The sequence below is a fragment of the Salvelinus sp. IW2-2015 genome, linkage group LG36 (genome assembly GCF_002910315.2).
Source record: "Salvelinus sp. IW2-2015 linkage group LG36, ASM291031v2, whole genome shotgun sequence".
Lineage (NCBI taxonomy): Eukaryota > Metazoa > Chordata > Actinopteri > Salmoniformes > Salmonidae > Salvelinus > Salvelinus sp. IW2-2015.
Genome location: NC_036875.1, coordinates 36,487,432 through 36,512,922, shown reverse-complemented (window position 1 = coordinate 36,512,922; position 25,491 = coordinate 36,487,432). Strand labels below are relative to the sequence as shown.

General features: G+C 42.3%; 1 protein-coding gene across 3 annotated transcripts in view; it reads right to left on the bottom strand.

The window, feature by feature from the left end:
• LOC111959415 (R3H domain-containing protein 1) overlaps positions 1-18,804 on the bottom strand; it is a 58,809-nt gene extending 40,005 nt beyond the window's left edge. The window contains exon 1 of one of the 3 annotated variants that reach the window (XM_023980933.2): positions 18,590-18,804. The gene's annotated coding sequence lies outside the window, so the exon portion shown is untranslated. The remainder of the gene's footprint in view (positions 1-18,589) is intronic. The other 2 variants (XM_023980932.2, XM_023980931.2) reach the window with 2 other exon arrangements.
• Between the last annotated feature and the right edge of the window lie 6,687 nt (positions 18,805-25,491).

The following is a 25,491-nucleotide window of genomic DNA, read 5'->3' as shown; positions in this document are numbered from 1 at the left end:
ATCATTAGACTTTACTCTATAATGCCTGAAACTTGTATGGACAAACCTAAATTCTTTGAGAGAAATAATGACATAAGTTCCGACTCCGATTGAATTGGTCGTAGAGCATCACACCATTGAGGTGCAAAGTCTCACTGTCACCTCTGCGTGTGCATGTGGAGGTGTGACAGAGGTGATGGGAGGTGGGGCTGAGTGATAGGTCTGGTGGGGAGACCGACAACACACACACACACACCATGTTGTGTTGGTGAAGCAAACAACTAGGCAGAAAGGTGCTGGTGCCCTCTTTCTCAGCATTCCACACCTGACTAGATCTGTCATCAAAATACCTCTGGAAGATTAAACCCACCCGGTGCACTACACACCCCTGGCGAATAAGGCTTTTGGTGTTGCCGTCGTAACTGGGGAATATTCACTCATACTAATTAATTTTATGCATTGCAAAGCAAGCTGGGGAGGAAATGGATTCAGATTAGCACTGATTTAGTTCAAACTCCCAAGCGTGGTAGTGGAGACGCGGCATTTACAAGGAGCACCCAAACCACGCGTCACTAACGCTAGTAGTGCAACACATCCTGCTTTCAATTTAACAGGAGGAACATACGTGTATATGAGCCAAATACGGCCTTCACTTGGGTTGTGTCTGACAACGTTACTAGAAGTCAAATCTTTGCTCTCAACGTTCTTGTTTCCTCAATTCCTCTCAAACCTCCTTGTGAGAGGGAAAACAGGATTGAGAAAGCAAGGATTTGATACCGGGCGGCAAATAACCGTTTGACAGCCCTGGAGAGAGAAATCAACAATGCATCATGCTGATGGTGACAGTAAGTGGAGGAGAAGACAAATGCCATAATCCCAACCCGCCATCTAATTGCTCTGGACTGCGTCAGTCCCCAAAGAAAATGATCCACCTCTCGGTTATTAAATTAGAACTAACATATGTCACGGCAACTCTGTGTTGGAAAATTATAACCCTATAAACCGACCATTAATCATAAGTCACTGCACTGCTAATTCCAGACATTCCTGAGGCTCGGAGAGTCGATCGCAACATTCCAAGATACCCCCTCAAACAGTGGTTCATCAACATTCTAGAATCACAAGGAACTAACTGGCTGGAAAAATGTGAGTCTTTTTTGACACTGGGTCACTGATAATGGCCAATCACGACGCTTCCTGCAACCGACCTGTCAACTCTATTCCCCAAGATCAGCTCTATTCCCCAATAATATTATCAGATGTCAGGCACAATTCAATGATTGGACCTTGAACAACAACTTGAAGCATCAAACACTTCAAAGGGTTATCGAGTCACGTTCTTTCTTAGACGGCCGTTCCAAGGCAAAATAGCTTGCATTGCTCTGCAATGATTTACAATGCTAAAAGGAGCATGCCTTTCCTCAGTCAGACAAGAGTCAGATGCCAACGGCACGGCTTTAAACAACTCGTGGGTCCAATCCTGAATGCTGATTGGTTAAAACTCCATTAAATATATTAGATCTGCTATATTACATTGTGCCCCACAGAGATGCTGGCCATTATTCTGTATACCATAACAGTGAAAATTCCAATCAGAAACAGCGGAAGGATCCCATTGCAGAGCCTGGATCAAAATCACACAGAGGGGGGGGGGGGGGGTCTTCAACATCAAGCCATATTAAAAAGTATGAGTTCTGGAAATGGGTAGGTTCTTCTAAGCAATAACTACACTAAGTGCCTTGGCAGGGCCAAATGCGCTGGCTCAGCTTGGGAAAGAGAGAAATGGAGARGCAGATCTAACCATGTTGTCACACCCACTATTCCCTCGGTCTCCTTTCAGAGATTGAGCCATTAACAGATGGTATAATTCTCGATACAAAGCTGTGAAATCAAAACAGTTTATCATTCGACTCCATCCAAAAACATTTAAAATGAGGACTGAGACTACCAGCAAACTATATTCCTGCGTGCCTTCTGTAATTTTATAGGCAGTTTTCAGGTTTATTCTGCCCACGCAATCAAATTAAATTATATTTGTCATATGCTTCGTAAACAGGTGTAGACTAAGAGTGAAATGCTTACAGGCCCTTCCCAACAACACAGAGGGAAAGAATTAGAAAATAATATGGAATAAATACACAAATCAGTAATGATAACTTGGCTATATTCACGGGGTACGAGTACCGAGTTGATGTGCAAGGGTACGAGGTAATTGAGGTAGACATGTACATATAGGTAGGGATAAAGTGACTAGGCCACAGGGTAGATAATAAATAGTAGCAGCAGCATATGTGAGGAGTCAAGAGTTAGTGCAAAAGGGATCAATGAAGATGGTTAACTATTGAACTAACAGCTACCCGGACTAACTATTTAGCATTCTTACAGCTTGGGGGTAGAAGCTGTTCAGGGTCCTGTTTGTTACAGACTTGGTGCATCGGTACCGCTTGCAGTGTAGTAACAGAGAGAACAGTCTACAACTTATGGTCTTCCTCCGACACTGCCTGGTATAGAGGTCCTGGATGGCAGGGAGCTTGCTCCGCCCCCGCGCCCTACCCTCTGTAAGCAGTTGCCATACCAAGCGGTGATGCAGCCAGTCAAGATGATCTCAATGGTGCAGGTGTAGAACTTTGAGGATTTGAGTGCCCATGCTGAATCATTTCAGCATCCTGACTGGAAAGAAGCGATGTCGTGCTTTCTTCACGACTGTGTTGGGGTGTATGGACCATTGTCGGGGGGGTTCCAAATTTTCATATAGTCATACCGTTCTTCTCTCGTTCCAGGATTTATGGTATTACCGGCTTAGTACACCAGGGGGCGCAAAAAAAAACTAAAAGGACTATTGTGCATCTGTTACCAGAATGCTAACAAAATCTGCACATGTAATAGCAAATTTCCATGGAGGCTGCTATCTAAATATGCTAACGAGCTCAAACGAAAATAAATAAATGAACAAAGTTGACGCATACTTGTCTGCTCTGATGCAGCAAGTGTACACGGTCTGTCTGGAGTCACTAAGGCAACGGGCCTGCCTGCTCTGCTCAGAATGAAAAAGGAGAGGAGAAAGAAAAAAAAGGCAAGGAAATCAAAAGATCGTGGCAGCTGCACAAATAACTCATCCAAAGGGCTTTGACTTCTCAAGCACGGCAGAAAGTTTACACAATATGATGCCCTGTCACCTTAATCATTCTGTAACTTACTTAGATAACTAGCAAGTTAAACTTAGGGGCTGCGTTAATGCAGAATTCTTCATTTTCACACAGGAAAAACATATATATATATATATATATATATATCTTGCTGCGTTTTCTAAACGCAGAGATAAAAAGCTTCTTATTGTAATTTCTGCATCAGACTAATTTTGTGCTTCAGATGCACTTCTCCACTTGGATGACAATTCACAAATTGGTATTTATCCGCAGACAGAGCTCTGACTGGTGTAGCTTTTTCTCCTGTTCTTTTTTCTTGGTGTGGTAAGCCTATTTTCTCCGGTAAAATTCAAGATGAACTTTAAGCAAAACATAAAGACATGTAGCCAGCTACATTCTTTCTATAATAAACATAACTATGGCCATGCATCGTTTTTTCGAGAAAGCTCGTTTACTTGTGTGGCTAACAGCCAAATAGTGTTGCAATTTTCTGTGAAGGAAAACCATAGTTGCATTCCTTGATCACTCTATTGAGAAGAGAAAAAAATAAATTAAATAAATAAATAAATACAAATCGCTTGGACTTTCAATATAAAACACGACCGCTGTCAATACACAGCTGGATTCACCTGCTCACGCTTTCACCCGTTGTGCCATTTACAAACAAACACTTGACTGGCTCAACTGTTCTGGGGAACTACGGTAAGCTTCATCATGCAAAATAATGTGACAGGTTAAATGAAGAACGTGATTCATTTTACCTCCTAACCTACTGCACAAGTTAACTGCAGGCATTTACTTAGAAAGTAGCTACAAATTGAAAAAAGACCATCCAGTTGCCATTTCCAAACACCCCAGTGTACGGTATACCAACCAAACCTAGTGTGGACCATTCTAATTCCTTAGTGATGTGGACACCGAGGAACTTGATGCTCTCAACCCGCTCCACTACACTCCGTCGATGTGGATTGGGGCCCTCCGTTTCCTGTGGTCCACGATCAGCTCCTTTGTCTTGCGGACGTTGAGGAAAAGGTTGTTGTCCTGGCACCACACTGCCAGGTCACTGACCTCCTGCCTATAGGCTGTCTCATCGTCGTCAGTGATAAGGCCAACCGCTGTCGTATCGTCAGTGAACTTAGTGTTGGAGTTGTGGCAGCCATGCAGTCGTGGGTGAACAGGGAGTACAAGAGGGGACTAAGCACGCACCCCTGAGGGGCACTCAAGTTGAGGGTCAGCTTGGCGGATGTGTTGTTGCTTACCCTCACCACCAGGGGACAGTCCGTTAGGGAGTCCAGCATCCATTTGTAGGGGGAGGTGTTTAGTCCCAGGGTCCTTAGCTTAGTGATGAGCTTGCAGGACACTATGGTGTTGAACGCTGAGCTATAATAAATGAACAGCATTCTCACATAGGTGCTTCTCTTGTCCAGGTGGGAAAGGGCAGAGTGGAGTGCAATAGAGATTGCGTCATCTGTGGATCTGCTGGGGGGTTATGCAAATTGGAGGGGGTCCACGGTGTTTGGGATGGGATGATGTTGATGTGAGCCATGACCAGCCTTTCAACAACAAAAAAATCTAAGCATTAAATGGCTACAGATGTGAGTGCTATGGGGCAATAGTCATTTATACAGGTTACCTTGGTGTTCTTGGGCACAGGGTCTATGGTGGTATGCTTGAAACATGAAGGTATTACAAACTGGGTAAGGGAGAGGTTGAAAATATCAGTGTAGACACTTGCGATGGTCAGCGCTAGTGATGACAAATTTTCTTAATGTTTAAACTGCCGTTTTTTAAAATAAATGTTCTGTTAAAACGATAACAAAATGTTATAAAATTCCACATCAAATCGTTTTGCATGCTATGGCCGCTAGGGGGCAATGAAGTTCTACCTCAGTCATACAGCAGGCGGCACCTGAAATCCGCTTGAGGCAGGTGACATTATGTCCAGAAGACTACTGCTAATTCACGTTGACTTATGTTTCTTTCATTTGTTATGTGCATTAGCGACTCACAATAAAAATGTACCTAGCCAAGTGATAGCAGTTCTCCCTATATTCTCTTTTCCCTTTGTTGTGGCTCACTCAATTTCGATGCGACCACTCCCCACACACACGCTGCGCACCCAAGCTCACCCCAAGCTCACCGCTCCCTACACACACACAAAGCTCCCATTAGGCCTCAAGACATGATTGCCTATAAAACATAACAAAATCAAAAACTTTAATCAACCAGTCCATTTTGAATTTGTTATAAAGTAGGGAAATATGTTCCTACTACAAGCTGCAGTTTTGGAATAAAGGAGTCGTCTTTTTTAGTATTTTTTTCTAACTGCTACAGTGTAACATTTAAAATGAGGTTACAACCCCCCCCAAACCTAGGCAAGTTCCAGAATGAAATACACACCAAAAAATGTATTAAGCCAAATTGCGTATTCATTAGTCTCTGGGCCTACTTTGTTTCATGTATAACAAAAGCCTGCCCACCAAGTTTAAGCTCACAAATCAAAACACAGGGCAAAAGAAAGCACATGAGGGTATCTACTGGTTAAAAAGGGAAGATTTTTGCTTTCTAATGCCGTTTACTGTAGGTCTCACCTCCAGTTGTAAAGGGAATAACATCCTGTTGAAATGGGAGTAAACAGTGATATTGACGAGAAAGACGCATCTGTTTCAGTAGTGCGAGTCATGACTCAAAATGGAGCTTGCGAAACTTCATTTAGCAAATTACCTTAACTCAAGTAGGCCATTGACAATGGCTGCATATCAACTGCAATAATTTCTGTAATCAACGTTTTTCCCCAACTTAACGACAATGACTTGGAGCGCTTTATATCCGTGGATTTAAAAATWAAAAATAAATGATATCCCCTCTTCCTAACATTACAGCATTGTCGCATTGGGTAGGCCTATTTGTAAAAAATAATAATAATTAAAAAAATATATAAAAATGTCATCCCTTTATGATGGATGATGATCGGGACCTGTTAGTGGTAGTTTTGTGATAATTGCACAGATTTTATTTTGTGGAGACAAATATATCAGGTTAGGGATTTTTTCTTAATGTTAAGGATTACATTTATTTGAAATGTTAACATTCACACCCCTAGTCAGCGCATGGTCTGAGTACAAGTCCTGGTTATCCATCTGACCATGTGAATGTTAACCTATTTAAAAAGGTCTCGCTCTCCATAGCCGACGTGTGTGAGATCAGTCATCCAGAGAGCTGGTGCTCTCATGCATGGTTCAGTTTTGTTTGCCTCAAACCTCCCTCAGATGTGGAGGTTTAGGAGTTCATGAAAAGGAAGCCAGGAACTGCAGAAGGGGACAGACAGGGTGCCCTAATCTTCCTATAAAAAGAAGCCTTGAACACAGAATCTGAAGGGACAACTTATCGACTAATAACACAGGCAGGCTTTTCAGCGCCACGGTTGTCAGGCACACACTCTGGATTTCTGAGTATCAATTTCCACATTTGGCAAATACGGTTTCCCAGGAAAAAAAAGAGTGAGATCCTGAATAAGTGGCAGTGAGTCCCAATTCACACTCAGACACCACATTCTGCAAACCCCCACATTCTGTAACCCCCCCCCCCCCCTCCTACCCCCCCCCCCCCCACATTCTGTAACCCCCCCCCCACACACAAAGCTGTAACAAAGGATATCAAAGTGGCACCGTCACTCATGTCATTCCAACACTATAGCTGGGAAAAGAGAAAAATCTGTCAAATAATTATAGCTTGTCCTACGATTTCACTCTGCTGTTGTCTTTTTTGTTCTTTCACATGCAAAAACAAAGTCCCCGGCATTCAGCTTGGAAACACCTGGCACAGGGCTTGTGAGACAACACTTCCAAAGCGCTCGACCAATTCATTAGCATAATAAAAAAAGCGTAATGGCAGCGATTACTAATTAAGACTCGAATTGCAATTTGCTCTCAGGAAAGAGGGAGGAAAAAAAGAGAGAAAGAGAGGTGACAATTGCATTTATTTACATTTTCCCCCAAGGACATACTGATTCATGCACATTCTAGGAAGGCAAAAAAAAAGTCCTAATGAGGTCCCTTGGGGTGTAGGGAGAGCCTTCTCTCTTTCTCTCCCCCTCGTTCTCTCTTTTCCCTCTGTGTTGGGGAACGTGTTCCATCCTCATTAGAGCAGAGGCAGGAAACAGGGCTGCACAGACTCTGGGTTCGGCATGTGTCACTGAGATGGGAGGACAAGTGGGTGGGGGTTTAACGTTAGCTAGCGCTAGTCAGCTGTACCTGCGCCAGAACTCAGATATTTATCCTCCTATAGCTAGTTCTCAATCTTTTTTTAAAATGCTTTAAAATGGTGAGCCAACATGTTTTACCTCAAACTCATTTTCTCATGGCTTTATCATGTCCCTCTGCAGCAGACATACGGTGAGCAATATATTTGTTACATCAAAACGCAATATCGAATCACAATACATACACTGAACAATATAAAACGCAATATGCAACAATTTCAAAGATTTTACTGAGTTACAGTTCCTTATAAGGAAATCGATCAATTGAATTAAATGTATTAGGCCCTAATCTATGGATTTCACAGCTGGGAAACTGTTGGTCACAGATACTACCACCCCTCCCAAAAGGATCAGAAACAAGTCAGTATCTAGTGTGACCACCATTTGCATCTCGACACATCTCCTTCGCATAGAGTTGGTCAGGCTGTTGATTGTGGCCCCAATCCATGGCGGGAACTGGAACCCGTAGTCTTACACTTGATGCAGATCAACCCAAACATGCTCTATGGGTGACATGGCTGATGAATATGCAAGCCATGTAAGAACTGGGACATTTTCAGCTTCCAGGAATTGTGTACAGATAATTGAGACATGGGGCCATTCATAATGCTGAAACACGAGGTGGTGGCAGCGGATGAATGGCACAACAATGGGCCTCAGGATCTCACCACAGTATCTCTGTGCATTCAAATTGCCATCAATAACACCTGACAGGTGTGATTAATCAAGAAGCCGATTAAACAGCATGATCATTACACAGGTGCACCTTGTGCGGGGGACAATGAAAGGCCACTCTAAAATGTGCCGTTTTGTCACACAACACCATGCCACAGATGTCTCAAGCTTTGAGGGAGATTGCAATTGACATGCTGACTGCAGGAATGTCCACCAGAGCTGTTGCCAGAATTTAATGTTAATTTCTCTATCATAAGCTGCCTCCAGTGTCGTTTTTAAAGAATTTGGCAGTACTTCCAACCGGCTTCACAACTGCTGACCACGTGTAACCAAGCCAGCCCAGGACCTCCACATCTGGCTTCTTCACCTGTGGGATCGTCTGAGACCAGCCACCCGGACAGCTGATAAAACTGTGGGTTTGCACAACAACAAAAAAGTCTGCTGTCAGAAACCGTCTCAGGGAAGCTCATCTGCGTGCTCGTCATCCTCACCAGGGTCTTGACCTGATGGCAGTTCGGCGTCGTAACCGACATCAGTGGGCAAATGCTCACCTTCGATGGCCACTGACACGCTGGAGAAGTGTGCTCTTCACTGTTTCAACTGTACCGTGCAGATGGCAAATGGTGTGAATGGCATCGTATCGGCAAGCGGTTTGCTGATGTCATTGTTGGGAACCAAGTGCTCCATGGTGGCAGTGAGGTTATAGCATAAGCTACGGACAACGAACACAATTGCACGGAAGGATTATCTTGGCAGAGAAACGCTCCCTAACAGGGATATCAACAAATGTATGCACAAAATGAGAGAAATAAGCTTTTTGTGCATATAGAACATTTCTGGGATCTTATATTTCAGCTCGTGAAACATGGGACTTACAATTTATATGTTAAGTTCATATTTTGTTCAGTATAGAGTCGCAACACAATATCGTATTGGCACCTAAGTATCGTGACAATGTCGTATTATGAGGTCCATGGCAATTTTCAGCCCTATCAACAACGGCAACTGCAAAGTTGTAGATTGCATTAAAACAATGAAAATTATGTGTTTGCAGAACATAGATCTGTGGTGGCTTCCGATRGCAAACAACCGTGAACCTCAAATGACCCCCGGTTAACTATATCTATTGATCTGAAGATCACCGTTTCCCCCGGGCTTTTTATAAGACACCGTGTTTCTTAGCAACCGATAACATTACATTGTTGGTGTTTTTTCTTCCCCCAAGCCGGAGTAACAAAATGAATATGCGACTCCAGACAGTTTCCCCAGCCCAGACTTCATAAACAAACACGGCATAGTAATGCTGGAAGTGACAGGTCACTGCTCACATTTATTGATTCCCAGAGCGGCAGGCAGGCGTACGATGCAGCACACACCCAGACTGGCATCTTCCCACACACGCCCCACCATGGCGCAGAGTATCGTCAGCCTCCTCTTCAGTTGTTTAAGGTGATAGTCTCCGTGCAACCCCCCCCCCAAGTGATTGACCTTTTCTATTGCACAGGTATATGCAGAGCAGCTTAGTATCCACTACAGGGAAAGGGCAACAGTGTTTGTAGAGCGATATTAAACCCCTATAGGGACCAGAGACAGCGTTTCCCTCGCTCTCCCTCGATCGGCAATCTCCAAATCTCTACGAGAAAAATTGCTAGGGGAGAAGAAACTAATTAGAAGCACATGGGAGAGATCGGTAGCAATTAGAGGAGAGCTCGTCAGCTGTGAACCCCTACCTGCAACAGTGGCTCTGCGCTGCACAGGAGCACAGATGACAGGGTGAGCGTTCTGCACAATTGCCGCTCTGTCTGCCCCCCCACCCCGCTCTCCCTCTTGGTGTGAAAAATATGCAGGAGTAGGGGCTGCCGCAGAAAATATCTGTGGGGGGTCTGGGAGAGACAGAGAGCAGGGTTTCGCCAGGCATATATTCTAATTAGGTCAATCCTCATCCTAATGGTCGACCTCTACCTTGATTTGACAGAGCCTGGTGCTGGTGGACCCCCCACCTGGATGGCAGACTGCAGGGAGGGAGGGAAGGAACATTGGAGGGAAAGGTATCATTGAAGCCCAGGCGAAGGACAGACCAGACGGCAACCCTGAACACTCAGTTCTCTTATGTTATCGGTTGTACTCGCTTTCAGGGAACTGAATGTAATAGAAATAACTAACACAGATGCCCTCATGCTGTGGAGAATGATTTAAACCCCCAGCCAGCCATCCTAGGTTATTCCTTAATATTGTGGAAATTTAATTGGCTCTGTGACCCTTTTCTGATGACGGATGACTCAGGATTCAGAGCGCATTCATACGACGTAAAAGACTGATGGGGKTGAGGGTGTAATGGTTTTAAAGCCAGCACTTGGGTCACTGTATAGGCGAATAGATAAAACTGCTGTCTGCCTGCCTCAAAAGGAAAAACTCCCAACAAATCTTGTGTCAGGTATTTCACATTGGGACAACAAAGTTCTGATGGAAGCCACATGAAAAGGGCGAAGGTAAAACAGGGATATGTTGCTTTAACTTTTACACAAGATGTTGAGGATTCAGGATTCTGCCGTTCACAATTCCACAGCAAAAATAGAGGAAGAGAGAGGAGCAAGCGAGAGTGATAGAGTAGAGATCAACAACAAAACATTGTCAGCAATGGGCCTCCCGAGTGGCGCAGTGGTCTAAGGCTCTGTCACTAGAGATCCTGGTTCGAGTCCAGGCTCTGTTGGAGCCGGCCGTGACCGGGAGACCCATGTGGCAGCGCAGTTGATGAAACCAATGTTGCATTCTCAAGCATTGGCTAGGATTTTTATCTATACAAAATTGGCCATGTAATACTGACAAAGTAAAAAAAAAAATCTAATATATTATTAGAATAGCCTAATTTACAAGTAACTCCTATGCTGTCAAGATCTCCTCTGAACACTTCCGATTTTTACCTTAGACAAACATCAGTTATCTACCTCGCCCACCTTAGCCAATTGATCCCTGGTTCATTGAAGGGGGGAATTATTTTATAAAGACATCAAAAGTATTTAGTTGTAATTGTAATGTTGCAGGGTGGCCAACCATCCTCCAGGAGAGATACTGGGTCTGCAGTTCTTACTTGAGCTTTCGGAAAAGTAAAAAAAKTATATAAAAACAGTCCTACTTGTGACTAAAAAAGTTACTGTCAAGCCCTGCCTGTGGAGGGGAGATAGCATGGAGCCTGAAAGATTCATGTTTCAGACAATTCTCAGAGCACATTTCTTTTACAGATTTTATTTGCCACATTCATATTTCTTATGGCATTAATACATTTTTGTTCTCTTTTCTTGATACACACGTCATTCATTGCATGTTTTCTGGCAATCAGATGTTCCAAAACTGACTTAAAATTTGAATGTTGAAAGGAGATTTATCGAAAAGAAATCCCTCAGCTCTCTGCAATGCACCAGTTCCCCTAGGATCGAACAACTAGGAAGAGAAGCAATGCCAAGCAAATTTATTTATATTTGAGTCATTTAGCAGACGCTCTTATCCAGAGCAACTTACAATTAGCGGATTCATCTTAAGATAGCTAGGTGGGACAACCACATATCACAGGCATAGAAAGTAATAATGTAGCCATCAGTAGTCAGAGCTAGAAGAGGGGATTGGGTTGGGGTCAAGTGCCAGTGCTGGTTAAGGGGGGGGGGGGGGGGGGGTTCAGATGTTTTTGGAAGATGGGCAGGGACTCTGCTGTCCTAGTTTTAAGGGGGAAGTTGGTTCCACCATTTATCTGTCCTGGCACACCAGAGCTTGGACTGGGCTAAGCAGGAGCATGCCAACATTTTAGAGCCGTACCATTTCCATAAACCATATCAATAACGTGAAGGGACACAAATTAATAAACTATTCCCTTTGGATGATTAATGAATGACCAAAAATGAATCAATTAGCCAGTCAGTCATACAATGATGATAGGCTACACTAGACCTCAAAGGTTAGAAAGACCCCTATTCATTAGTCCCGCCCTGTCCTACAATCTTCACAAAGGAGTGTTGTCATCCTTCTAGAASCTGGACCYCTGTCACCTGTGCTCCATTCTCATCACGATGAATTCTAATTGACCAGCAGCACCTTTGTGACTAACAGACAGCATCAAATGAACCCAAAGGGCAGCCACCAAGCACATAACTATTGACTAGCAGCATACCGCATGTGTCGCAGAAAGAAAAAAAAAATCCATTCATCACCACAAAACCTGTTTGCCTCGCTGTTCCAGTAATACCACTWATTTACGCATTTCAAAACAGGTTTAGGGTGTTTCACATATAGCCCTCTTTAAAAGAACCAATCTCAATACTCTTTAAAGTGAACTCTGGGGTAAAAACAAAGCAAAATAACGCTGTTATCTTTGTATTCACACTGCCCTTGCATTTGAATAAGGACTCAACTGTTTTGCCAGTTCACTTCACCTATTTTGTGGTCCGAGTCCTCTTTGCATTCACATTGCTATGTTTAGAAAGGAACCTAAATATTTTTCTAACATTCAATCAAAGTACTCTGGGTTTTTACAAAGTGCAGGACAAGCCATTCCATCAGAATTTGTTGTAAGACAGCTAGATATAGCTACTTTCATTTTGGAAGCTAATAGATGACAAATTCATATTTTAAATAAATGCAATCAGAAGATACCAATAATATCTACAYGTTAGTAGTAACAAAAAAAAGAGAGAATAACTGCAGATTAAATAATGCTGTAATCGAAAGTTGTACAACCAATGCAGGCTACTGCCCCTTTAAGAGCGAGAATTGATTTTATACTCTGTTGTGGCATCTTCTCACACTATTCAAATCCTAGGGCTGGGCGGTATACCGTAATTTACTATACCAGTATTGATGCACACACCAGTTTGGGTTTTTACTTTACCTTCTATAACAGTACTTCAATGTTCGATTTGTTAAATGTGAAAAGCAACTCCGGCGCGTATAATGTCTTTATATTTATTTCATGTTTTTATAGTTTACTCATTTGCGTCGAGTCATCTCTCTCCCTCTCCTGCATGCCGCTAACCACACCAAGCTCTGCCCCTCACTCAAGGACAGAGCAGTTGCTCGACCATGGAGTCAAGAGCACTTTCTTGCCGTCCACTCCACATAGTCAGATGGGTGCAACAATGTTGGCGGCATGCTGCTTTCCACAAGCATTCTCTAATTACACAAAGTATCTTACTGTCTGCAAATGACTGTTTGCTAGTTTGTCTTTTCTTAGCAAGGTGTTGCTAAAATAATTTGTGTTAGCCACTAATGCTAAATCGCTAGTTAGCTAGCTAGCTTGCTAAATGTACTAAGAGTCAGAGCAAAATGTAGCAAGTTAGCTAATACTGCCTGGTACCGGTGCCGGTATAGGCCTTGATAAGCATGTTTGTCCAACGGTATCTTATCAGAGAGGAATAAGTGAAGCATGAATATGTTAGCTAGCTAGATGAAATATGAAAACATGTAATTAGATTACGGTCAATAAAAATGCAGGCTGTATTAAAAAAAAAAAATCAACCAAAAACAAATCAGGATACAGTATGGTAAACATTAGGGCCGGGACGATAACAGTGTCGCAATACTCGCTAGTACCATGGCAAGGAAACAAAACGGATTTAACTTCTATAGGAAAACAGCTCTAATTGAATTCTATAGGAAAACAGCTCTAATGAATTCTATAGGAAAACAGCTCTAATGAATTCTATAAGGGGAAAACAGCTCTAATGAATTCTATAGGAAAACAGCTCTAATGAATTCTATAGGAAAACAGCTCTAATGAATTCTATAGGAAAACAGCTCTAATGAATTCTATAGGAAAACAGCTCTAATGAATTCTATAGGAAAACAGCTCTAATGAATTCTATAGGAAAACAGCTCTAATGAATTCTATAGGAAAACAGCTCTAATGAATTCTATAGGAAAACAGCTCTAATGAATTCTATAGGAAAACAGCTCTAATGTTAGAAAAAAACATGTTGTCATCCAGTCACATGTATTTATTTTCCAAGCTATAAAAGTATTTTATATACAGCAGGTTTTTAAAAGGACCTAAGAGTTGTCTGCTTCGTGTTTCCATTTTTGCCATGGAAAAAAATATGGTATATACACTGGTATCGTTACAGCCCTACTAAACATAGTGTGTGTGTGTGTGTGTGTATTTTAAGTGGGGCAACGATACATTATTGCTGTGTTTGCAAACGCGAGCCGTGCAAAGCCCAGCAGTTACTCAGGTGAAAGCTTCCTGGGCCTAATGAAGACTGACGTTTGTTTCTGTTTCTCCTTCCCCGGGAGCCCATATATAGGGCACTATTCCCTATGGCACTCTATTCCCTATGTAGTGCACTACTTTTGACCAGGCACCATAGGGGTCTGGTCAAATCTAATCCACTTAATAGTGAGCCATTTGGGAAGCGASCAACCCATGCATCACATCAGCTCCATTAATATCTCCCAGACAGATACAGACCAGAGAAGAAAAAAAGAGACCATTGCCAAACAATACTGAGGCTGAGATTAGCTGTAATGCGATTAGACAGTCTGACAAACCTGGACTTGAGAACATTACAATCGGGGACGTAGCCTATCTGGAGAGAGAAACGAAAGATGAGACCGAGGCATGATACTAGACTCCATTCCGCGTTTATTTATTTTTTTATCCTGACGGATAATCGTGTTTCTCTAGGAGCTATAAGGCAAGGCCAAGTCTGGACCTCATGGCACAYAGCAGTGGCTGCTCAGTGCTGCTAAGTCACTTCAGTTGCAACCAGAGGACTGACCGACGATCGCACTTGTTTGAACGCCTTGTCTCAGCGGAGTACCTTGCAAATTGGCTTAATGTCCTTGAGTAAATGGGTGTCCTGATGCATTAGTGTATGTCCTAACCCTCAGACACAGGCAGAAACAGTTCAGGGCAATTCAACAGTATAACAGTGACAGTCAGATTTTTCACTTTCAAATGTATGTAAAACAAAAACCAATGATTGCAAAGTTAAACAAGCCATATAACTATTCACAAGGACTACTTTTAACAATTTCCACAGACATTTTTACAAAACACATTTACTTCAAGAACATTGCAGATTAGGGTGTGAACATTTAAACATAGGGATTCATTTCTAAACATTAACGATCCCAAACCAAATAGTTTTTCTTCACAGTGCAGTTATCTATCACAAATCTACCACTAACAGACCAATGACTATTACCAAAAATGGTGTTATGGACAATATCACATYACCCAGCCCTATCAAACTTTGCAATCAAATAAACAGCTGATGAATCTATTAGCCTATAGAGCACATATTGCAAACAATTAACTTGAACTAAAAACTCAACACGTTTGGGAATTTCTGTGTATCCTTGACAATCGTTAATCAATAGCCCTAACCAAAAACAGCCCACGTTTTTTTCTGCAAACCTGCACATCATCATCTCTCTATTATGACACACAAAGTGAGAGGGTTTATGGTAGGGGAAACAGTGTTGAAGTAGTCTGTGACAAGCGAACCTGGGAGCTTTGTGTTCACATTGCCCTAAAAAGGCAACCGGACCGTGGAATTCAAGCGAAACAAACTCAGACCCTGTCGTTTGGTTCGTGGGCTCTTTTGAGGGGTCTGTAATCCTTTGGTGTTCACAAGCCACAAAACATTTTGCCAACCACATTGAGTCCACATATACCTAATGCAACAATGCTGTAACATTACAAGGAGATATGCATTTTTCTAATTATCTACCACAGATATAAAGCACTCCGCACATCATCGTCATTAACAGTTTGAAAAATGGCCAGAGTAAGAGCAGCAAAGTCCTGCATGACAATACTTTAATGAGGCAAATGAGAAGGTGATTAAATGCTAACTTTGCGAGGTGGAATAGAGCTAGTGGCAACAGTGCAATAAGGGACAGAGTGAGTCACAGCGCTGATTACAAAAATGATTGCAGTTGATATACTGCAATTGTCAATGGTAGAGGATGTCGGCGTCAATAGCATATCTAAAACCAGAAGACTACAAGATGCCATGTCCAAAAAAAACATCACGACCCTGATGAAGCAATTGTACAATGATTGCTTGGCAAGTGCAAAGCCCGAGCTCTCAAACACCATACGTAGCTTGAACAGATTGTTGGACGTCTATGAACACATTGTCACAAATCACTGCAATGAGCCATCACATTGATGAGAAGTGGGACATGAAGTACGTACTGAGAACATGGAGGCACACAAGAGAACATAAAACGGCACTAATACCATCGTTGCTGAGTGGGGGATAGCATTAAGGTAAGCGCGGTTACCACAGTCAAAGTCAAAATTGKCTGTGTATTCATTAATTTAAGGTTAGACATAAGGTTAGCATTGTGGTTAAGGTTAGGATTAAGAACAAGGTTTGGTTTAAATCACATAAGAGAAATAGGCAGGGTTTATGACAATGTTGCTGTGGTACCTAGTGACAACCAGTATGTAGGTAGCCAGGACTGGGGCAGATTGAACTGCATTGCCCCCTAGCGGTCATATGCAGAATCACATTGAATTCATGTCTTCTTTTTTTTTTTAAAGTTTAAACGATAAAAGGCTGTTTAAATGTTGACAAATGTAAATTTGTCACATCCCTAGGGCAGATGGAAAGTTTGGTAAAATAATTATCTTTTGTGCCGTAACTCGGTTACCAAACTTTGCATCGGCACAGTTCAAGTAAATGTGTTTTTGTCATTCACTCTGTTACAGTGGAATTGCCCTTCAGCAGTTTGACAGTCAGTGTAGCTACCATGACAAACCCCGCATGTAGCTATTATGAACCACTCAAAGGCAGACAGGTGTCTTAACATTGAGGTGCCGCTGGGCAACCCTAAAGAAAACTAGCCAATAATGTGGTTTTGAAATGTGCAGTAGTTGCAGGGCTGGGAGAAGAGGAAGATCTTCCCCCAGGTGATGAACTATTTATTGCTTTGGAGGATGTGCTGTTATCCATCTTGTGGGATATCAGTCAGTGAGGCACAATAGAGAAACCATTTTCTTCGCCATTACACCYCACCTCTTCCTTCACCATGTGAATTTCCACCACAATCTTTTAATAAAAGATGAAAACTGGGTAGAAGGTAGACCACATACAATATTGTGTGTAGACCTGTGACACAGGAAATAACCTGTCTTGCTGTCAATCTATGAGCAACTTCTGTTCATGGTAGCCTTATAAAGCATCCAAAATAAATTTTAAAAGACAAATACCATGGGTTTGGCCTAAATATAGAACATGACGTGCAAACCATTGAGCAGATAGTCCAACTAATGTTCATTGGAAATGTAGTGTATCCTGTTCCAAGAGGGGAAATCTAACAATTGTAAAAGTACTTAAATTACTCAGCGGCGCATCATAAATTTGGTAAACAATCCTATAAAATCACAAGTTTGCAGGCATATATCCAGGCAAATATCATAAACTAGGAAGAGGCCAATGATTATCGATGCCTGTGATTATGAACTCCTTTCCTGCCAAGGTATGATGAGGTCATATTTGTTTTCCCATTGTAGAATTACCAGGTACCCTACATTGGTCAATCACCTACAATGAMATATTGATACAAAAAAATACTATGCTTGATTGTTTTGAAACGGGTGTTTAGTGCTAGGCTGGTACAAAATTCTGAATACCCACCAGTARCTATTTAGGGGGTACGTTTCAGGATGCGAGTCAGCCAGAAGTAGGCCTAAATATCTTCATTCTATTTCCAAAGTTGGAGGAACACCACAGAAGTTAAACGTCATTGTCACTTTGCTGTAGTGACAAAGATGTAACTAACTACTGCACATGGATATTGTAGCCAGATAGGTTAACTAGTTAATGTTACTGGGTTAACTAGTTAATGATACACGAGCCTTAGTTCGGCTAGCACTGCAAGCTCTCCAAACATGAAAGTTGACTTTCATCGCATTACAAAATCGAACATCACCGGTAACTTACGTAGTTAAGGTTACTTTCAAACAGCAATAACTTGTTCCATATGAACTAATGTCAGTTACCGGTTAGCAACTCGACAAGGTCACATAACTACCTCGACTGTCTTACTAATAGAGCGTAACGTTATATTATTACACGTAACTAGCTAGTTAACTTGTAGTTCGGACTTTGTGCATTGACACTAGCTACGAACGAAGCAAATTGGTGGCTAGCAAGTAATGGCAGGCCTCACATGGTACGTTAGCATATACTCGCTAACAAGACACTTCTGTAAAAAGACCTAACCAGCCGACTCAGTTACAAATGTTAGTTACCAGTTTACGGTTGATTTAAAAAAGAACGACTAGCTAGTTTGCTAGTTCTGTCAGCACGACACGTGATTACAAAAAGATTGTCAGAAAGAATCCCTTGTTTTTATGCGACTGGTTAGCTAGCTAGCTACTTTCAGTTAGGCCAAAGCTTCGTCAACACATTGCCTTCCTCGCCATTGGACGCCGTTTAGTTAGCTGCTAGTAAGCTAACTTAGCTGCGCAAATTATRTTCATAACAAAATAACATGTTACATTTATAAACCATTAAATTGTCCTTACCGGCTGCGATAACTTTTGAGTTATTGTTCAGCGGTGTGTATATTTTTCTATTTCCAGTCAGAATCGGCAACATGAGAGCTTGGCGAGGGGGAGGCAGCGCGTCTGCAACTGTCTGACAGATAGGTGGAAGGCAGAGTGGAGCCAATGAGTGACATCGACGGGTGCGTCCGTACATTCACTGTGGCTATCTACTTCTATTTCAGAGCACTCTCGTGTCTGCCAAAGCATAGGCTAACTGATGAATTTACGACGCGCAACACCCGTTGAATATGATATGACCGGTGTCAGTAAACGTTGGCAAAAAAACGTAATTAAATTKCTACCAGCAGCTTAGTTAATCACTAACGCTCAAGAAAACAGTCTAACTAGCTTTGCTAGGGCGAGTAMAATGGTCAGAGTGAAGTTCTCTCATTAATGTCTGGAAGTAGCTAGCCAACTTTAACCAGTTATCTTGACTGCTGATGTGAGGTCCGAACGCTCATATCAACCCAACGCCTCGGCCAGAGCTTCCAGCGTGCGCTCTGAACGCTTTGATAGCAAAACTCTCTGAATTTAGGAACATCATCTGACATAGCTTTGACTTTACTAACGACCGAGAACACAATCTGACATACTTGAGGCAAGTCACAAACGCACCCCGAGTCTTGTCCAATCACTTACCTACTAGCTGTGAGAAGTCAATTATTGTACACTTTTTTTGTTGTTGAAAAAGTTGCTCTCTGACTGAGACGGGGGCATTCCTGCATATGCAGGAACCCCTCTTTAAACTTMTACAGAGTACCACAGTATGAGTCGTAATACCCATAAACCGAGGGGTCAAACAGGGAAATGGTTCCTATCTATCGTTTTTACACCATTCATTTTTCCCCATAAGGTATTTTAGAAGCAAGTAAAATAAGGGCAAGGTTTCGTGTAGGCGTACCCTGGCGTGACGTTTTGATAATCGTGTAAATCTCTCTAGGACAAGGTGACTATGAATATATTCGCCTGTATTTACCGCCCAAAAAATGTAATGCTAATGTAGCTATCATAAAGAACTACAAATGCCATGTTGATCTGGATGCGACTGCCGAATCGAGGCACAAGTAAGAATACATTTTTTATTTATTTAACCTTTATTTAACTAAACAAGTCAGTTAAGAACAAATTCGTATTTACAATGACGGACTACCAAAAGGCCTACTGCGGGGACGGGCCTGGGATTTAAAAAAAACAATATAAATATAGACAAAACACACATCACAACAAGAGAAACAACACACCACTTTATAAAGAGAGRCCTAAGACAACAACATAGCAAGGCAGCAACACATGACAACACAGCATGGTAGCAACACAACATAACAACAACATGGTAGCAACACAAAACATGGTACAAACATTATTGGGCACAAACAACAGCACATAGGGCAAGAAGGTAGAGACAACAATACATCACACAAAGCAGCAACAACTGTCAGTAAGAGTGTCCATGATTGAGTCTTTGAATGAAGAGATTGAGATAAAACTGTCCAGTTTGAGTGTTTGTTGCAGCTTGTTCCAGTCGCTAGCTGCAGCGAACTGAAAAGAGGAGCGACCCAGGGATGTGTGTGCTTTGGGGAACTTTAACAGAATATGACTGGCAGAATGGGTGTTGTATGTGGAGGATGAGGGCTGCAGTAGATATCTCAGATAGAGGGGAGTGAGGCCTAAGAGGGTTGTATAAATAAGCATCAACCAGTGGGTTKTTAGACGGGTATACTGAGATTAACAGTTTACAGAGGATTATAGAGTGCAGTGTTGTGTTCTATAAGGAGCATTGGTGGCAAATCTGATGGCTGAATGGTAAAGAACCTCTAGCCGCTCGAAAGCACCCTTACCTGCCGATCTATAAATGATGTCCCCGTAATCTAGCATGGGTCGGATGGTCATCTGAATCAGGGCTAGTTTGGCAGCTGGGGTGAAAGAGGGGCGATTACGGTAGAGGAAACCAAGTCTAGATTTAACTTTTGCCTGCAGCTTTGATATGTGCTGACAGAAGGACAGTGCATCGTCTAGCCATACTCCCAAGTACTTGTATGAGGTCACTACCTCAAGCTCTAAACCCTCAGAGGTAGTAATAACASCTGTGGGAGGAGGGGCATTCTTCTTACCAAACCACATGACCTTTGTTTTGGAGGTGTTCAGAACAAAGTTAAGGATAGAGAAAGCTTTGTTGTAGAGCATTTAACACAAAATCCGGGGAGGGACCCGCTGAGTATAAGACTGTACCATCTGCATATAAATGGATGAGAGAGCTTCCTACTGCATGATCTATTTTGTTCATGTAAATTGAGAAGAGCGTGGGGCCTAGGATCGTGCCTTGGGGTACTCCCTTGGTGACAGGCAGTGGCTGAGACAGCAGATTTTCAAACTTTCTTCACTTCACTCTTTGAGAGAGGTAGTTAGCTAACCAGCCCAAAGACCCCTCAGAGACACCAATACTCCTTAGCCGGCCCACAAGAATGGAATGGTCTACCACATCAAAAGCTTTGGCCAAGTCAATAAAAATAGCAGCACAATATTGCTTAGTATCAAGGGCAATGGTGACATCATTGAGGACCTTTATGGTTGCAGTGACACATCCATAACCTGAGCGGGAACCAGATTGCATAACAGAGAGAATACTGTAGACATCAAGAAACCCAGTCAGTTGATTATTGACAAGTTTTTCCAACACTTTTGATAAACAGGGCAAAATAGAAATAGGCCTATAACAGTTAGGATCAGCTTGATCTCCCCCTTTAAATAAAGGACGAACCGTGGTTGCCTTCAAAGCAATGGAAACCTCCCCAGATAGGAGAGACAGGCTTGGCGATGATAGGGGCAGCAACCTTAAAGAAGAAAGGGTCTAAACCATCTGACCCAGATGTTTTTTGGGGGTCAAGTTTAAGGAGCTCCTTTAGCACCTCGGACTCAGTGACTGCCTGCAGGGAGAAACTTTGTAGCGGGGCAGGGGGAAAAGAGGGAGAAGCATCAGGGATAGTCGCATTAGAATGGTAGGAGATGAGGAAATGTTGGACGGGCAAGGAGGCATGGCTGAGTCAAATAGGAATCCTAACTTAATGAAGTGGTGATTAAAGAGCTCAGCCATTTGCTTCTTGTCAGTAACAACCACATCAACATTAAGGGACATGGGCAGCTGTGAGGAGGAGGGTTTATTCTCCAGGTCTTTAACCGTTTTCCAGAACTTCTTGGGGTTAGACCCAGAGAGAGAACTGCTCCTTAAAGTAACTAACAGAGGGGATCAAGCTGATTCTATACCATTTTACAGAGGCCAGTTCATGAAGGAAGGCTTACTCATTAAAGTTTTTTAGCAAGCGCCTATGACAAATCAGGACAGGTCGTTTCACTGAGCAGCCAATACGAACACAGGCTGTAAAACAGTGATCACAAAGGTCATTACAGAAAACACCAGACTTGGTGGAGACAACCAAGCACTGAAGGTGATCCTTGGTAAAGATTGCCACTCCCCCACCTTTGGAAGATCTGTCTTGCCGAAAAAGGTTATAACATGAAAGGTTAACATCGGTATTCAAAACCCTCTTCCTTAACCACGTCTCAGTAATGACCAACACCTCTGGATTGGAGCTGTGAACCCACACTTTCAATTGATCCATTTTAGGTAAAAAGCTTCTTGTGTTAATGTGCAGAAAACCCAGGCTTTTGCGAGAGCAGAAATCAGTGGGGCAGATATCAGAGCACAAGTCAGAATTAGGGCTAGCAACAGTAGATGGGCCAGAGTGTACATGCATATTTCCAGGTATTATCAACAGTAATACAATCAAGGCATGGCATAGAACATTGAGATATGTCAGTGTGGGAACACTAACGCTATCAAGGTGTGTATCAATTTAACCGTTTTGTTTTTTGAAAATTATTTCTCGCTAATATGAAAGATAAGGTCCTTATGTTTACAAAAATGTAACGCAAGTGATGCATGTAATGTTCAGACCGWGCGTCGGGAATCTTAACAAAACTCCCGCCTACAGAAGACACCTTCGTCAATTGACTCTTATGTGTACTGTAATGGAACTGATAGTTATGATCAAGGGCTAATGTTTTGCATACACATAATGTGTAGTAGAAAGCAGTATTTTGACAGGATAGGTGGTTGGCAGGCCTTTTTTGACAATTTGAGAGGAGTACTTTTTCCGTATTGTAATGTCACATTCTCATACATGTTTATCACCATCCTCATTTTCCTTTCTTTGCAAAAACCTCTGGATATGGTGCTATTTCAAATTTGACAACTTTTGAAAAACTTTCTAAGATGCTCTAGCCAGGGCTGTCTTCAGGGCTACAGAAAATTCTGATTTCCCTGGGGTTGAAGGTCGTGAGGGAAGTCTGCCCAGGGACACAGTATGCTATGGGGGGTTTCTCGTTTGGGGAAAAGACTGTCCTCTCCACTGAGGTTATAATAAGAATCCTAAAGATCCTCAAGAATCATAAGGTCCTCTCCTCCGTGTAGAAGCTGGGCTAACTCAGACAGTGCCCTGTCTTACAGCCAATCTATTTGAGGGTGGGATAATATTATATTATTATTTTGGATAATATTATATCAATACTTTGACTCCCAGTATCGATTTGTAACACTAGGTAGCGTTAACTAGCGCTAGTCAGCTGTACCTGTAGCTTGTTCTCTATGTTCTTTATAAAGAGTGAGACAACATCTTTTTCAACACTTTTATTTCCATGACTGATAAAAACTAATTTTCTCAAGGCTCTCTCCTTTCTCTCTGCAGCAGACATATAGTGAGCAATATGTTTGGAACATCAAATTGCAAAACAATCGCAGTATCGAATTGCAATACATATCAAATCGTGAGCAACGCAATACATATCGTATTGGCACCTACATTTCGCAATAAAAATTGTATCATGAGGTCCCTGGCAATTTCCAGCCCTACAATCTATTCTCTCTGACTTTACCTTCTGAGCCATTTAAATTGTCCACAGTTTTTTTTGGGATACAGTCTGGATACTAGTGATCTTAAAATGTACAGTATATTCATGATAAACAAGAGCGAATGCAAAAATTACCCCGCTTTAGAGCACTACTCATTTCCCTTGGCCGTGATCATTTTCAACCTAAAATGTTCCTCTTCAGACAATGGCAAAAGCTCTTAAAACTATATAGAGGGAGGGGTTTGCTTTACCAGAACCTTTATTTCTATGCTTCAAACCTCAACATCCCCCCCACACAAAGCAATACAACTTTAAAACACCTCGTTATGTGCTGAGTATGCTATTATTCAATCTACCAGTTTTCCACCTTTCTCTCTCTCTCTCTCTTGCTCTCATTCTCATTCTCTCTCCACATGTCTTTCTCTGCCTGCATAATATCTCTCTTTCTGTCTCTTTCTGATTCATTTATGTGGGGGATTGCTTGTAAACCTCAATGGCGTCAATGCAGCAGAGAGAATAGCCAGGTTCAGGTAAAGACAACCGTCTCCCCGTGGCCCCAGACTGATTGATACTTTAGAGAAGCGAGTTACTGACGTGCATGGTGCATACTCCTGTGAAGAGACGGGTGATCTGATGCCCTGTTATCTTTACATAACGTCTGAGTGGGAGGACAGTGCCACAGCCCTGCATAAGAAGCTGAGAGAGGAAAGCTCTGTTTGGAGCTGTCGACGTGTAGGCAGGCGCCCTCAAACTGGAATCTGGTTCACTGAGGGGAGAACTAACAAATAGAATTATGCAAAACACTCCAATAAATTCATAAGGCAAACCCGGAAATGGAAATGGACTCTACGGCTTTGAATAAACAAAGTGGGTTTTGATTTGCAGTCAAAGAGGATATTAAAGAGTAGTTATGCATTTTGAATCACTGCTGTATGGTTCTTGAAGAGCTTTCCTGTCTGTAATATAGCCTGAGCGAACAATCCTATATTTAGGAAATTGATTTAGACTGAGAAAATGTATGAATTAAGATAATGAATGAAATAAACAGTGAGACATAGCCTAGACCTATAAAGATAAAACTGTTTACATTAATATCAGTGAATGACAATTCATATTTTCCCTTTGAAATGAAAGGACAGGATCAGAATTACAATTAAGGTATTGTTGCCTCAATTCAAGATAGCTGAAGATTGTATTCTACATCAGCCATTCAGTGAGAAATCCCTTTTGTGGCCAGAACAATACAGTCATCAACAGAACATTACATATTTGGTCTTATCTCCCTTGCCCATGTTGATGGCTTGACAGCTGCAGACCAATAGACTGACACCCTGGGTGCATGCGGTGGTTACTTCTTCCTGACAGCGCAAATCCAGATATGTCCCAAATGGCACCCCATTCCCTATATAGGGCACTACTTTTGACTAGATGCCTATGGGCCCTGGTGAAAAGTAGGGCACTACATAGGGAATAGGGTGCCATTTGGAACGCATACCCCATAGAGGCAGCAAGCAGTGTCCCTCAGATCCCACAACAAAACCAGACAGAGCGGATTTCAGATGCTGCATCTCCTTCTAATATGGCTTCTCCCTGGGGGGGGGGTCAAAGTTTTTACTGCGGACAGAGTGTTACCTTCCTCACACCACTCTCCGTCCTGGTTATTTATCTGTAAATTGATCGCAAGCCCCCGTTTCCCTGGGAGGTGTCTGATGCTGACTCCCTGGTTGAAATTGGTAGTATAGGCTTTAGCCTTGCTCTTACTTAACCAACTTTAGCCTGGTATAATGGAGCAATCTGCTCCCCTCTGTATATCCACCACCAACCCCCAGATGGGCTCTTGCCGTAGTATTTATTGCTGTGTTTACCTATAGCGTATCAGCTCCCTGAGACTACACTTTACTGGCCAGTTGACCCGCCTCATTGATATACATCCTGTATTGTATGAGGGGTTTCCATTTTATTTTTCTGCAGGGCAG